Consider the following 14,958-nt stretch of genomic DNA (forward strand, 5'->3'; position numbering starts at 1 on the left):
AAAAATACCTCACGAGAAATTTGAAACCTATCTCATTGTAATGATAATTCTTCTTAATCTTATCGTTAGCCTTTAATGACCAGCTATGAAAACAAACGGAAGGGGCGTGTTCGAACCAAACGTCAATATGTGGTTAGATGGAAAAAAAAATGAAAGAAAACAATTCAATGCGTATATCCCGCACGACGAGGTTAGAAAGACCGCGAAGGCAAGCTTAACTTCTTCCATGAATCAAAGTGTATTGGGCACGGAGGCTTTGAGGAATTGAATTCAGTGAGCGCAGTCAGTAATATTTGTTGATCCCGTGTCGTAGCCCCAAAATTGATGTCGCCCGCAGACAGGCTTATTTGCGTCCACAACCACCCCAACGTGTTAAGAGCGAGTTATAGAGTATGTATCGAGCTACGGCAAATGCCTCTGAAGCTACAGATAAGATGGCGAGCATTCTCCGCAACTTCTTCACTTTACAACACTCGGTTTGCTAAGAGCTGACCTGTAACTCAGATCGAAGCACTGCAGTGGGATGGAAGTAAAGCCGGCTTAAAGCCTACGAACGCCGTGACTAGTCGAGATGTTGAGGAAACACCGTCTGATCAAGCTGAAGCATCCTTGTAGAAACGGTAAGAAGGCAATCAGAATTAGTACGAACTATTTCATTGATCAGTGCGCAAGCTTGTCAGAACGCAAAGCGCCTCGTTTATAGTCTTTGTTCTGAGTATCGAGCGATTGATGAAGCACAATTTGCAGTTTTTGCAATGACCAGTTTGTTGTTAATAAGAGATCCGCATAAATTTCGAAACGTCAATACGTGTCCTTGGGCATCTTTCTATGACATATTTTTGTTTATTTAATGAACTCTTCCTCACGCTGCAAGTTAAATTTCAGCACCTCAGCCGCAGGTGGACGCGGCGTTTCGTGGTGGGTCGGTGAAGTTGATTCCTGCTATATAGCATACGCGCAAATGTCAAAGAACGCCAGGTGATTCCTTCTCGGCCATATTTATTGAGCGACAGGCAGCAGTATGCAAAAGCAATGGACCGACATTTATGCGAACATCGCCAAGGCATGAGAAGCGGTGGTTAAAAATCGACTGACAAGCAGAAATTGAGAATTACAAGAGCAAGTAACATCGCTGTATAGAAACGATAACCGACATTTCTCCGCGTTATAACTGCTACGAGGTTGTGCTTGAGCCATGAAGATTTCTTTTTTAATGTCACGCGCAGGTCTGTGCATCGGCAAATATTTCAGAGCATGCCTTCTACTTCTGCTAGTTTGTTCACGGGCACAAGAAATCACTTCTTCAACTGGTTGTTTCCGTTTACTTTTTCTCGTGCCATCAAATTTCTTGTGTCTGAAATTTCATATGCAAAGCCACCGTTTTCTCGTTTCATGGCGAGTCTTAGTTTAACGCTCGTGCCGAGCATTAGGCAAAGAAACAATCGATTCTCGCGATTGATAGCACAAATTCACGACCGGGAACAGCATTTCTGCGATGCCACTGCGTCGCGTTCTAAGCACGGATGCATTTGACAAGCGGCTTGTTTATACGCTGTGTGAAACGTGTAGCAGTCGGTTGCACTCAGATCTCGAAGAAAAAATTGCGTCAGCTCCCACGTCTGGCGCCCTTTGCTCGCCGTTCGTATATAGCTTAGCTCCTACGTAAGCCTTTTGCCGTGTCCTTTTGCACGCGCAGTTCACAAACCATAGCACGCTGTCGAGCATGTAACCAGCGAACTCGATCAGTTCAAGCGCACACTTTATCTGCGCAAACTCGACGAAGAAGCCTCGAGGCTATCGCTGGCGCTGCTATTCGCTTGTGTTGCAAAGTGCAGAGGATGACCATGAATGGCCCCATTGTGAAATGCATAGCGTCTCGGTTTCTTTCAAATGGGCTACTGGAATGTGCGACCGAATTGTGATCTCTGGGTAGATATCGCAGCTAACTGAACACAGGGTTGCTCCTGGCAATGGACTCGGTTATGAGCGTGTCATTCCTTTGCCGGAAAATGTCCATCCTGTAATGACCGTTGCCGCGCAAGTGCAGCACAGTGCTGAGAGCTTCAAATCAATTAAAAGTAAACATTTAAAGGAGGCTGCAGTATAGAGGCCAACGATTAACTTATGGGTGAGATGACTCAACACTTTCTTCACCCTTCAATAATTAAGTAAAGTTTAATGCTGAGGTTCGAAAGGGTTTACAATATCTTACAGCGTCGAAAACGTTCGCAGAATTACAAGGCTGATACTTGACGAAAGGAAATCGAGGGCTCGATTTTTATTAGTCATCAAACAAGGACAACTAACAGTGAAGGCAGCTGGTTAATAAACTCACACGCGGTACATGAAGGCGTCTGTGGGTTTATTGCCCACTGATAACTGCTACCTGCTGTCTTCAGGTACCGTGTGTGGGTTTATTAACCAGTTGCCTTCACCCAAAAAGATCACGTGCACGTGAAGCCTGCGACAAAAAACTATGTTCCACATCCACCGTCAAGCCAGTGGGGTGTGGCGCTAGCTAACACTCCCAGGTTTAGTTCCAGTTGATAAACATAAATACCACAGATGGTTAATGGGAAAACGGCGCCGCGGTAGCTCTGTTGGTATGAGCATCGCACGCGTAATGCAAAAACGTGGGTTCGTGCCCCACCTGCGGCCAGTTCTTTGCTTTTTTTTACCCACTTTCATTTCCGTTAATTTGTACTTTCTTTAATTCTATTATAAGTACGCGCAATTTCCCCCATACAGTCATTGGTGTCTTTGTTGGCTTATTATAAGGCTGACACTTGTAATGTGAGTTGACACCAAAGCGCGCTCGCATCGTATGCCTCCTTTGTCCTTCGTCTGGGTTGCACTTCCCACCACTAGGAACATGACCAAAGTCACGTTGTTTGCCCAAAGTAATGACGATTCAGAAAAAACACGTCCAAGCAAAACAATAAAAAAATAAAACAAGAAAACGCATTTCTGTCTCAACAAAACGAGAGCGGGAAAGCGCAAGATTCTGGCAGTGTTCTCAAGACGTCTGAATGCACGTGTACCCGCTGTGCTGGCTCATAGATTTCGGCATTCTGCTGCTAAGCGAAATCACAGTTGTTGCGATTCTCTGCAGCGGCTCGCGTGTTCCGATGGAAGCGCCACCTTTAAACGCTAGCGCGCGCTTCTCACTAACGACATTTCTTTGTCCAATGCTGAAAATCAATCAATCAATTATTACATTAATGATCCGTGTATAACAAACATATAGATAGGTAAACAAATAAATAAATAAATACTATCATATGTAATACAAAATGTATCAATCAACGAAGCATTCTTTCCAGCCAACGCTCTAGGCGCGATGTTTTTTTTTTTTTTTTCTGGGATGTCAAACGCAAGTTGAAATGAAACATACGTGCTCTATGTTTACTTAACGGATGTTCATTGAAAGACGATATCAGTAGCAGCGCACGAGGGCAAGCAAAGCGCTGTGCGCGTTGCCCTGCGGTCAGATACTTCGCGAAAACATGATTTCGATTTTTCTCATAGATGTGTATTGACACAGTCACAGCGGAACTCATGCGGGCACTACAGAAGATTTCGCTGTTCTCTTTCATATTCGTCTCGGTGAAATCTCTTTTCGCGTATAAGATTATACCATAGTCTCAGCCCACTTGTGGCTAGAGATATCCGTAATAGAGTGGCGCTGAATAATTCGTACTGTTGCAACCCTATCTAAGGATCGTTTTCCTATACCTGCGACATACCTGTGTTATTCCAGTTGATGGGACAGAGAGAGAGAGAAAAAAAAAAGAAAGAAACAAGGAGAGGAAAGGAAGGAAGGTAAACCAGACGAAATAATTGCAATATCTGCGTTCCTGCAATACTGTTGAAAAATCTTGTTGATTAAGTTTAAAAGTTTACGAAATATTTCCGCCGAGCTTTCTGTGAATTTAAAGCTTCTGCGAGATGTCGAAAAATCCGCGAGAACTTAAGAGGAAGATTAATGTCTCAAGAGTCTCTTCAAAGCTGCCAGCAGTCACCGTTCTTTATCCGTGTGGCATTAATTGAGCACCTAATCGGCTTTAAAATCACGTGTGCTGCAGCTTACCCGCTTACCAATTAAGCATGCACGTGCTGGAGTCAAATTATACGAACTTGTATTTGAATTTTATATAAAAACACATTTCTTTGCGTGTCATTGACACTGTGCGTTTATCTAGTATTAATTCTGCTTTTTCCCTTTCCAGTTTTCATTTAAAACAAAGGTAAAAATTGTTATGTGCTAAGCACTACGCGGTCCTATTCAATTCATAACAACTATGAGACACGCACATTACCTCATTAGCTGACTTGACAAAATGCTTCGAGCACAATCTCTTAGTATGTGTAAGCATTGACGTCCTAACCTTTATAAACCCTGGTAATCAGCTCCTCGTGGATATGTGCACATTGAAAAGCGAATTTAATAGGAGGTAATCATTTAAAGAAGAGTTGCAGGCTAGGATGTGTGCAAAACTGCTGCTATCATTGGAATTGCTGCTGCAAACAAAAACCGAGGCAAGGTTTTAAAATATGCCATCGCATTGATAAAGCTTTATGTTTCGCCCAAAATGTCTCGCAGTTTTTCTGTAAGGGCAAGCGAAGATGAACCATTCATCGAGGCCGCAGTTTGCTTTAAAATGTGTGCTACTTGCTTAATTACAAGTGCCGAGCATAAGGAAGCGATTGTTCTGACCATCTAAAGAAAAAAAACATTCCTCTATTTCTTATCACGTTTATGTAAGACATTGAAAGGAAAGAGTAACAAAGAATTTCAAGTGTATAGTAAGTACAATGTTATTTGAAAATATTACACGTAAAGTCAAACCTGAAGTAATCATAAAAAATAATTTCAGGGTGACTGATCAATACACGTTATTCCGAGAATAAGAACCGGTCAATTGCAAATAGCACAAACCAAAGCCCTACGTCATGTAGCTGTTATCTTGCTTACAAATGCTTCTATGAGAAGGCCATTGACTTTCATGAAGTCTCTTTTGTTACGTCTGTTCGCTCAGGCAGAAGTTAAAGATGCGACTCCACGGCGTGTAGCACACGCATACGCGCCCTGGCATGAAATTGAAATGCGAACCTCCCCGTAGACGTTACGCGGCTCGCTCTGGTAAGGCGGTCACGTCTCGATGCCGCCTTGAACGTCTATGCGGCCATAACAGTGGCGCGCTGGCGCCGCAACTTTGCCATCTCGTGAGGCCAAGACGAGAAAACACTGGAACATGCGTTTAGTCTAGAACAATTTGGGCGGAGACAGTCGGTGCAATAGAAAAATGGAAAACTGGCTGACACGGGAAAGTTACTGAAGGATATCGTCAATTCGCTTCCATACTCACACCCGCATCAGCCGTGGCGCCACATTTAACCTTTTAGTGAGCAGCAGAAGCTTTCCATTCTCTCGTGAGTTCGGGAACTTGAAAAGGCGACGTTACTTTTAGACGTCTATTAACAGGAATTGAGTGGATGCTAAAGATTCTGATTTTTTGTCATTAGTAAGCTGTAAATAGTAATATTGAGTTAGATCATCGGCATTAGTGTTCGGCTGTACAGCAGCTGATCAGTTTCGGAGCCATTACATTTCTAATATGCGTTAATGACGTACGTGATTGCGCTGAGAATGAAGTGAAGTTGCGCCTCTTTGCAGACGACTTGATGATTTACATTTGTGCGCGCAAAACCAATTAACAATTTCGGCTAACTTCAGTGATTCTCGAGTGCCGTTGTATAGAGCGGAATCCTCACAATTCGCACCGGATAGAAAATCGAGAAAGACATGCATAACAAAACATTGCCACTAATTCAGCTTAATATTGTGAATATGTTTTAAAAATGACAGTGCGAGGGCCCTTACAAAATAATTGGTCCTGCTTAAATCATTGCTTGCCGGCGTCGTATGGCTGTCACGAAGTTCCAGTTAGTTCTAAAACTGGTTTAGCGATACAAAGAAGGAGCGTTATTTGCAGCCGACCCGCTATTATTCTTGCACAAGATGTCAAGACAAAGGCATAAAGCTGCAAACGCCATGCCATAGCACATTTAAGTTCTGACTTTTCCCCCCTGGATTATAGAAATGCTAAATGCGTTGCTCAAGATGTTTTTTGAACAAAGAGTGAGGATGACTTAATTAATAAACGCCATGAACCAAATGGTTGTACGACCTCACATATATTGACCTTGACCCATTAAGGAATTATAAGTTATATAAGAAAGGAATAACTAAAGTAGAAGCGTATTTATATGTGGTGACACACGCACGCATGCACACACACAAAAGCGGCCTTGATGTGGACTACGATGATCATATAAACAGATGAGAAATTACACAGAGTTAAAATAATGCATGCACAGAATACAAAAAGAAAGAAAGGTATGAGACGTAATATACAAGCGCTAATAATTACAAATAGAAGCAAGTTATAGTAACATCGTGTGTCTATTCAGTGCGGCATCTAGTACTTGTTAAGGATGCCTGTCTCTTCGCAAAAACGTTCAAGTGCGTTCAATGCTTTTTGTTGTGCTCTTTTCGATGGCCATGGACCTACCAATTTTGCGAGAGATAAAAGCCGGTGAGGATCAACGGAGTGTAGCTCTTGTTCTAGCTGCTGTCTTTGCATTGCCTATGTAGGGCATTCGACGAGTAGATGACGAACATCCTCATCGTCATGGCCACAGGAGCAAGCCGGGGAAGCCCGTTTTATGCGATGTAGGAAATGTTTGGTGTATGCTGTCCCAAAGCGCAGTCGATGAATTAGTGTCTCGGTACTTTTCGAAAGTTCTACATCCAGCTGGTATTTGAGTTGAAGGTTCATTTCGTAAAGAAGTGACTCCTTAATACTTTCATTAAACCAGGTTGACATACACAAATCCTTCTTTAGTACTCTCAATGTGCATTTCGTGTCCATTGGTGATAGAGGGATGAGTTCAAATTCTGCATCATATATTTTTGCGCATACGTCCGCACTGACTTTAAAATGAAACAATACTGCTTTCTGCACTATTCACCAACTAACAATCGCCTCTTTATATTGCGCACTATAACACGGACCAAAAATGTGGCTATTTTTTAATATTAACCTTTTGTTGAAGCTAAGCAATATTTCCTTGATCTAATATACAGATGCAAAAGTGCTGAAAGGCGAGTAGCTGATATCTGGGTCGATATTATTAAGAAAAAGGTAGCGCTTATATTCAGCGAGTGGGCCATTTATGCGAAAGTTGAGTCATATGAATTTACGCCTTAGTACGTCTTCGCTTGTTGGCTTCTTATGATATGACAAATAAAAATTTGGCCCTCGGTTTCCTTCCTTCACGTACGGTTTATGGCGTAACACAGAAATGCCGCTTTGAAGGCGCAGAACTTCAGATGAGCTAAGCCACATCTGCTCTGAATTGGACCATGCCTCAGGAGGGCTCTTGCTTGATGACGGGCATAAACAGTTTCCTTGCGGTTGGCTTAGCTTTACTTCGGTTTGTTTTGCTTCGCATTCTTTGAGAAGCTTTTGTACCACTATGGCAACGCCGCCTTCTGCTCAGGTGACGGGCCACGTACGTACGTGTACAGTGCTGGATTTATTCTCTCAAACCTTTTTTCCGTTCATTTCTGGGTGTGAGCGTCCACAAAATTCTGTCCAGACGTTCCACAAACAAAAATCAAAAACAAAATCTTCTGAGTAAAAGACGTGCTTTGTTTTACGACTGAGCTTGGGTGCGATCATCGTCTCCTCACGATATTTGTGCTTGGTGTTGTGGTTGAAAAAAATATCAAACACGAACTGGAGTAGACTTCCAGTTGTGAGCCATAACAGTAGTAATAGCCGTATTTGTGCATATTTTGTCGTATTTGGCTCTGTCCAGGGAATTTATTCGTAACTCCGTCAATACATTGTTACCTACATTGATAATACAACACTTAAAGGAAGCAACCCCGTCCAACTAGGCCGGACAACTAAGCGATGTTGTGCGTGTTGATAAAAACACGCACATCTCTCTTTCTCTCTCTCTCTCTCTCTATCTGTTTAATATATATATATATATATATATATATATATATATATATATATATATATATATATAATCACGACTGTTTAAAGCCAGCATGCAATGAAGCTAACGAAAGCATACGGGTAATTACTGCTGTTGACATCGAAATGCAAAAAAATGCAGAAAAGGGGAAGTGAAAATGAACGGAAAGATAACCGTCGCATTACACGTGCGATGCACTACCAATTGTGCTACAGCGACGGACATCAATCCGTCCACTAACTTGGCTATTTATGTGTACTGGATCTAGCCTTGGGGATGTTAGCCAGCGCCTCTCAGAGGCATAGTGGGTGGATGTCGAACATCCTTCTTTGTTCGGTCGCCTCGCTTAATACGTGAAATTAGGAGAACAGGTACGCGGCTAAAGGACCCTCGTATGCTACCTGATGACATCAAGGCTGCCAGATTCGTGACCCTCGCTATGAATGAACCAGGAAAAGGGAAACAATGGAGCTCCAGGTTTGTTAAACACGACTATGTAAAGCCAGCAGGAAATGAAGGCAAGGGAAGAATAGGTTAATTAGTTTTGGTTAAAATTGGAATGCGGAAAATAATGAAGAAAATGGGACATGAAAGTTCGTATATATATATATCGCTTTTCTGTATTAATGGTTTGACGCAAGCTCATTGCGTGAATGATGTGAATGATACGTTAAAACTGGGAAAGGTAATAGTGTCGAATAGCAATGTGTTACCAGCGCATCGTTTCGAATTCAGCTGTTGCTCATGAAATGGAGGCTGTCCACTTCCCCTTATTCCCGTTTTTTCTGCACTTTCCGTGTAGTCCTTCTTGAAAGCGTAAAAACTCGGTCCCCTTTGACGGGAAAAAATGACAGGCAATATTAAAAGCAACGTAAAAAGGATTACGTGCGTGTTTTGGAAATGAGGACGAGGGGCATATTACTAAGAGCGATAAGATGTGGCGCACCTTTTGCTGGAAGCGGCACCAGATGTCACTGCTGAAGGTAACAACATTATTCGCTCAATGTGGCGAGAACACAGACTTCGAATTATTCCCGATTGGCCTTCGTCCGTGCATGCATGGTATTTTTATGTATGCTATTGCTATTGCCTTTGTGGTGTGCAGTTCTCCGGGGTGTCCTTCCCCTTATTATGGCTCTCTTATTTTTGTTCACACAGCCGTCATTAACAGTCGGTTTACGAACTTGATCTTTGATATTATACGAGTTTCACTTTAAACGTTGTCATTTAGTTTTATTGATTCAGTGCATATTACATTATTTTATCAGTATTTAGTTACTGTGCTTTTAGATAAACGAAGGTGAACGTCTTGTCAGAAAGGTTATTGCTCATCGTATATATGTTTCGAAAGAGTTCGTATCCTGGGGGGGACACCCAATATTTCTTTCTTCTTTCCGCGTTTCACCGATCAGCATTTACATAAACATCGCATACCAAGTGTACTTGAGCAGTAATTTCTATTCCAGTGCCTAATTAATGAAAAATGCAGTTCGAAACTTCATTTATACGTTTTTAGTTTCTCGAAGTTGTATCTTCACTCTTTTGGAGATTTCTGTTTCCGAGGGAAGCCTCGAGAATTGCAGCTAAATATAGTCAAGAATGACAATAGCAAAAGTAGCTAAGCGGTGAAACACTACGACAATAAATATATTTTCAATTCTGCAGGTTCGACGGCCGAGTTGGTAAATTGGAGCTTAAACTAGAAAAAATAAAGGCTTACTTGATTTGTATGTACTGTTCTTTGAATACTTCCGAGACGTCAGAGTGGCAGGCAAGGGCAAAGTAAGTGTTCTGGTAGTGCATTTATGGAAAGTATGATGACATCGTTGAAATGGCGAACGGAAAGCTGACCAGTAAGTCTGAAGTAGGTAAAGTCCTTGCTGAATGAAATGAATGTTTCATGAATGAATGAATGAATGAATGAATGAATGAATGAATGAATGAATGAATGTAACGGTAAATTATTCAATCAATCAATCAATTGATCGATTCATCATTAAATGCTGAGTGCACGTGACAGTGTGTTTTGAACTTCACTGTTTTACCACCAAAAAAAATGGCGGGTAATTGGTATTTTGTCTGAGAATAAGAGGCAAAGGTGTGATTTGTCAGGTTGGGTAATTGCGTATAGCTGAAAACCGGGGCGTTCGCTAGAGCAACAAGATGAGTGCAATATGAAGAGATGCGCAGCAGTATTAGGCGTGGCAGTGAGCTTGGCAAATTGGATTAGTCAGCGTGAGGCATGGGATACAGAGTGGAGTCGGCTGGAGCGAAACAACTAGAGAACGCAGGCCTTTGTCCTCCAGTGAAAATTATCATAACTGTCATCCAGAACGCGAGTGATGATGATCATGGGCAAGATCAGTTTGCATTAACAGGGAGCGTCGTAAATTTACCTGTGTGAAAGCAAAGGTTTGCAGCTGCTGCTGTGGTGTTGTGCTGCTGAGCTCGAGGTCGCAGCTTCGATCTCAGCCATGGAACCCTCATTTTTATGGCAGAGAGATGCAACAAAAGAATACACTCGTTTACTTAGTTTAGGCGCACATTAAAGAACCCCAAGTGGTCAAAATTAACCTAAAGTCCTCGACTACGTTAGGCCTCATCAACAGATTGTGGCTTTGGCACGTAAAAGCAAAATAATTTATTTTTAAGCTTTGCATCTTTCAAAACTCTTATTGTTCCAACGCGTAGGCGTACATTATCAAAGTCCGCAGTTAGCCTACATCAGAAGCCTTCCTTGATTATCGGGCAACTCTATCTGCAGCCGTGCGCCGAGTACAAGCTATCTGATCATATCAAGCCCGTGTATAGTGCCGCTGTCAGCGCTGTGGAGTTCGGACAGAGTGTGGCGATGTGGGCTTGTTGGTTTTTCATCTTGAAACGAGCGAGTTGTAGTGCGGACAGGGATAAAGGGCACGAGAAGGTACAAAGGAATGCGTGTGTGCAATTCCGTTGTGCCTTCTTGATTACTTGTTCCGTGTCCACGCTACAACTCTCGGGATAGAAGTATGGATGCAATCTGAGGCGCAAAGGTCCTGCTGCTGTACTCATGCCAACGCAGACTTAGACAATCTTTGAACTTTCGTCACCTGGGCTTTATCTCTCTGTTTATTCCCAGTTTAGCTTTATTTATTAATTTTTGTTTGCTTGCTTAATTTCTTGCCATATTGTTTCAAACAACCCGTCTGAAGTAGTAAACCCGTCATATGGCAAGGATAATATCTTCAGCTCTCGTTTACTTCTCTCTCTTCACAATTAGGTTCTGTAGACTGCAGCGCAGAACGAGTGCCTATCTTGGAAGTTTATGTGATGCAGACGGGAATTATTCGTGCCTTGCGGGGTGGAACGAAAGAAGCGGAAGAGGGAAAGAAATGGAAGAAAATGCCACCTGATAAAAAACTTGCCAGGGTTCATTGCCGATTCAATTTCCTCCAAAAGAAATAAAAGAGATCAGAGGACTTCTGTGCTATACAGTGAATAAAAGTTTCTACGTGAGTAGCATGTTTCTTGGGCGGTAGGTATTCAGTTTGTATACCTGGTGTTTTGGTGAACTGAGAATACAATCAGTCTTGCTTGTCTTGAGGCCTTTTTTAGAGTTTATTTATTTGTATGTGATCTCGCACGAACAAGGGTTTCTCGTTTGCAAACTTTGTATGTAGTATGCCAATAGCGTCGCTTACCATCGTATGTCCATTTTTTTATCGTAACAGCAGGCTGCCGTTCCGTCTACGAACACAATGCGGAAGTGGCTTGAGGCGCGTGTAATTTTTACAGCCTTTTGGTACCGACGTCGTGACCGCAATGCACTTTGTAGGTTTCGCTTTCAGCGCATTGCCCTTACAGTACGTTCTGATCAATGGAGGCCACTGTCTAGACTTTGGTGTGGAGGATGATTGAAATGTAAATTCACTGTGGCGTCAGCCTTTCCCTACATAATGCCATTTTACTAACTGTATCTCCAGTTCTTTTTAAACTTTTATGTGCGAATGTTCATGCAGTTCTTTTTCGCTTTGCTGAGCTTCGTGTCTTGACTTGCAATACATAGCCAAGGTAATATTCTAGATGTCATGACTTGCGAGTCAAATGTTCGTGTGGTAGTTATGCGATCATATCTAGTTTTATGTGGCTGGCTTAGTTCACATAGCAGAGAATTAAACAAAGAAGAAAATTCTAATCAGAATGGGGAAAAAACCGCAGATGGTTTATAAATTTTTTAGTAAGCGTATGCAAATGAAAGCGTCAGCAGTTAGTGTACAGTTTACTCAACTCCACACACCCTCCTCCAGTATGCCCCAATCTTCCGGAATAACAATCAAAACGCAGTTACATTTAGGAAACTGGCATGGGTGCCATTTAATAGCATTGACTAACAATAATAATAATAATATCATGGATCACGCCACTCCTTCCGCCATTACAGTCTTCACTACGCTGACATTACCTCAAGTTCGATTTGGTTACTCAACCTGCGCCTCCAACTTCGATTTGTTTTTTTGCGAAAAGTTCTAATTTCAATCAATCAACCAATTAATTAGTGTGGGTGGCTACACCGACCCACACTCATTATCGATCGCAAGCTTCAATACACTACCACAGCTTATTCAAACCAAGGCGAAATGTTTCTTCATTGTCCCCACGACATTTTAAAACAATAATGTGCCTTCATACATGTGTGACTGTCCGAAAAGTAACTGTGGCATGGAAATGGTAACTTTAAATCTTGAATGTTTACTTACGGCAGTGCAGTGATTACCACAGGAGATTCTGGAAGTATCCACCACGGGTTTGAAAACATTACGGATCACGACAGGTCTTCACACGACGCTGCACATTGCTAAGCACTCTGTGAAGGGTTGCTGAAGTTATCTGTGCAGTTTTCTGGGAAATGGCTGTCTGCATCTCCTGCAGTGTGCGAGGATTGTTCTTGTATGCACCCGTCCTTTGAGTTCACCCCACAGGTGTTATCAGACGAACTACAGGTCTTGTACTGTCAAATCGCACTTGAAACTGCTATGCTACTCACAATTACCATAACATTTCTGTTTATTTTGTAACGGGACAGTTATTTTCGGACACCCAGTACTAACTTCGCCACTGTGAAAAGTTTCAAGCTAGCTCTTGCAGTTTTCTCAGAGCGATCGTTTGCACATTTCGGAAGCACTCTGCAACGCACCGAACGCAACGGAATTTGAAGCATAAAATGCTTTTAGCTCCTGTTGTCGGCGACGTTAAAGTGACCTTGAGCCAGAGCCGTTGTTCGGGCACTCCAACGAGAACATCCGGGCAAGTTGCGAGAACAAAGCGAAATCATCCGGGCAACCAGTCAAAACTTAAGGAAATGCGGCCTCTGGCCGCCAACCCTTTTGTACAGGACCGCATTACATACGCTAGCTATTGCCCAAACAAGTTACAAAAATTATTGCTTCCCAGTACTTCCTAATGTTTGGTCACAATGTTAATCAAGCTGTAACTTCTAGTACGCTGAAATTTTATTTGCCATTTCGAACAGGCGACGTTCAAAAGGCAAATACAGGGCACCATAAACTTCATTGCCATCTTTTAGTGCCGAGACAGGGTTTCCTGAGCTCTTTTGAACGTTCCACGGCGCGGGTTTCGTGTCGCCTCGAAAGATGGCGCCATGCTGCGTGGCGCCATCTGAAGCGATTTTCTTCTTCTAGCTGGGCAGTACTCTCTCTCTCCCTTGCCCTTTTCGCTGCCTGTCATGCCGCCTTCAGCCAATTTTCTCCTAGCTGGCCAACGTTCATACGGATCGGTGCACAGTAAAGAGGGATGCGGTGTGGTGTGCCGTTGCGCACATGCACTACTTACATTTTAAGATTGTGACCAGTATCGTGCCCAACCAATCTGCTTTGCCTGTTGCAATTTCATGCTTACATCTACTCTTGATTACGGGAGAGCCAGCAATTTCTTTAAATATGTGCTTCACCTACACAAATTTTAACCTGGCAACTTTTCTGGTCTCCACCAATTGCTGCAGATACTTTTCTGAAAATTGGATTGTGACATATTTTGTTTTTATTCTCTTGCAAGATAAATTAGCCGAATACTTACTACGTGTACTGGTAGTTTACATATCGCACATTTTGCCCGGCCTAGAACCTGTAACACCGCACACTGGATGGACAAAGCAGCATGAAATAAAAGGTTAGCAGCTAACATTGTAAAACCTAGGACTATGCTTAAGGTGGGTGGCATATCAATGCGCTTGATTAGAACTTCATGTGTCACGCCCTTCTCTGTATGATAAAGTAAAAAGCGCCTCTACAGAAAACCCAAAAATGAGTTTCTTGTACATTTTCTGTTTGTGTTTGAATTCTGGGCCTACTTTCTTTGCACACAGAGAAGACTGCAAAGGGAACCACTGCAGTTAGATTTCCTTTCGGAAACACTCATCGTGTCATGGTATTGAAAATGTTGCTTAATCAGCGTAGGTTTAAAGAATTGGAAATGTGATCATTCTGCGGACTTGGTTGAGAAGCGGAGAAACTTAGCTCGCCTTGCGTGACATGGATCAGTGCACAGTATTTCGGATTAGTTCACTCACGTCTCTTCGTTCCTTGTAGAGTGACCCACACAGTGCATCGATCGGTTTGTGGTGACATCTAGGGCCAAGCTCAGGAAGTTACTTCCCTCACTACCCGCCGCGCTTGCTTAGTGGCTATGGTTTTGGGATGCTAAGCACGAGGTCGCTGGATCGAATCTCGTCCACGGCGGCTGCATTTCGATAGGGGCGAAATGCGGAAACACCCGTGGTACTTAGATTTAGATGCATGTTAAAGAACACCAGGTGATCGAAATTTCTGGAGTCCCCCACTACGGCGGGCTTCATAATCAGAAAGTGGTTTTTGTCACGTAAAACACCATAATTTATTTATATATTGC

Source organism: Dermacentor andersoni, chromosome 5, assembly GCF_023375885.2.
Source record: "Dermacentor andersoni chromosome 5, qqDerAnde1_hic_scaffold, whole genome shotgun sequence".
NCBI lineage: Eukaryota > Metazoa > Arthropoda > Arachnida > Ixodida > Ixodidae > Dermacentor > Dermacentor andersoni.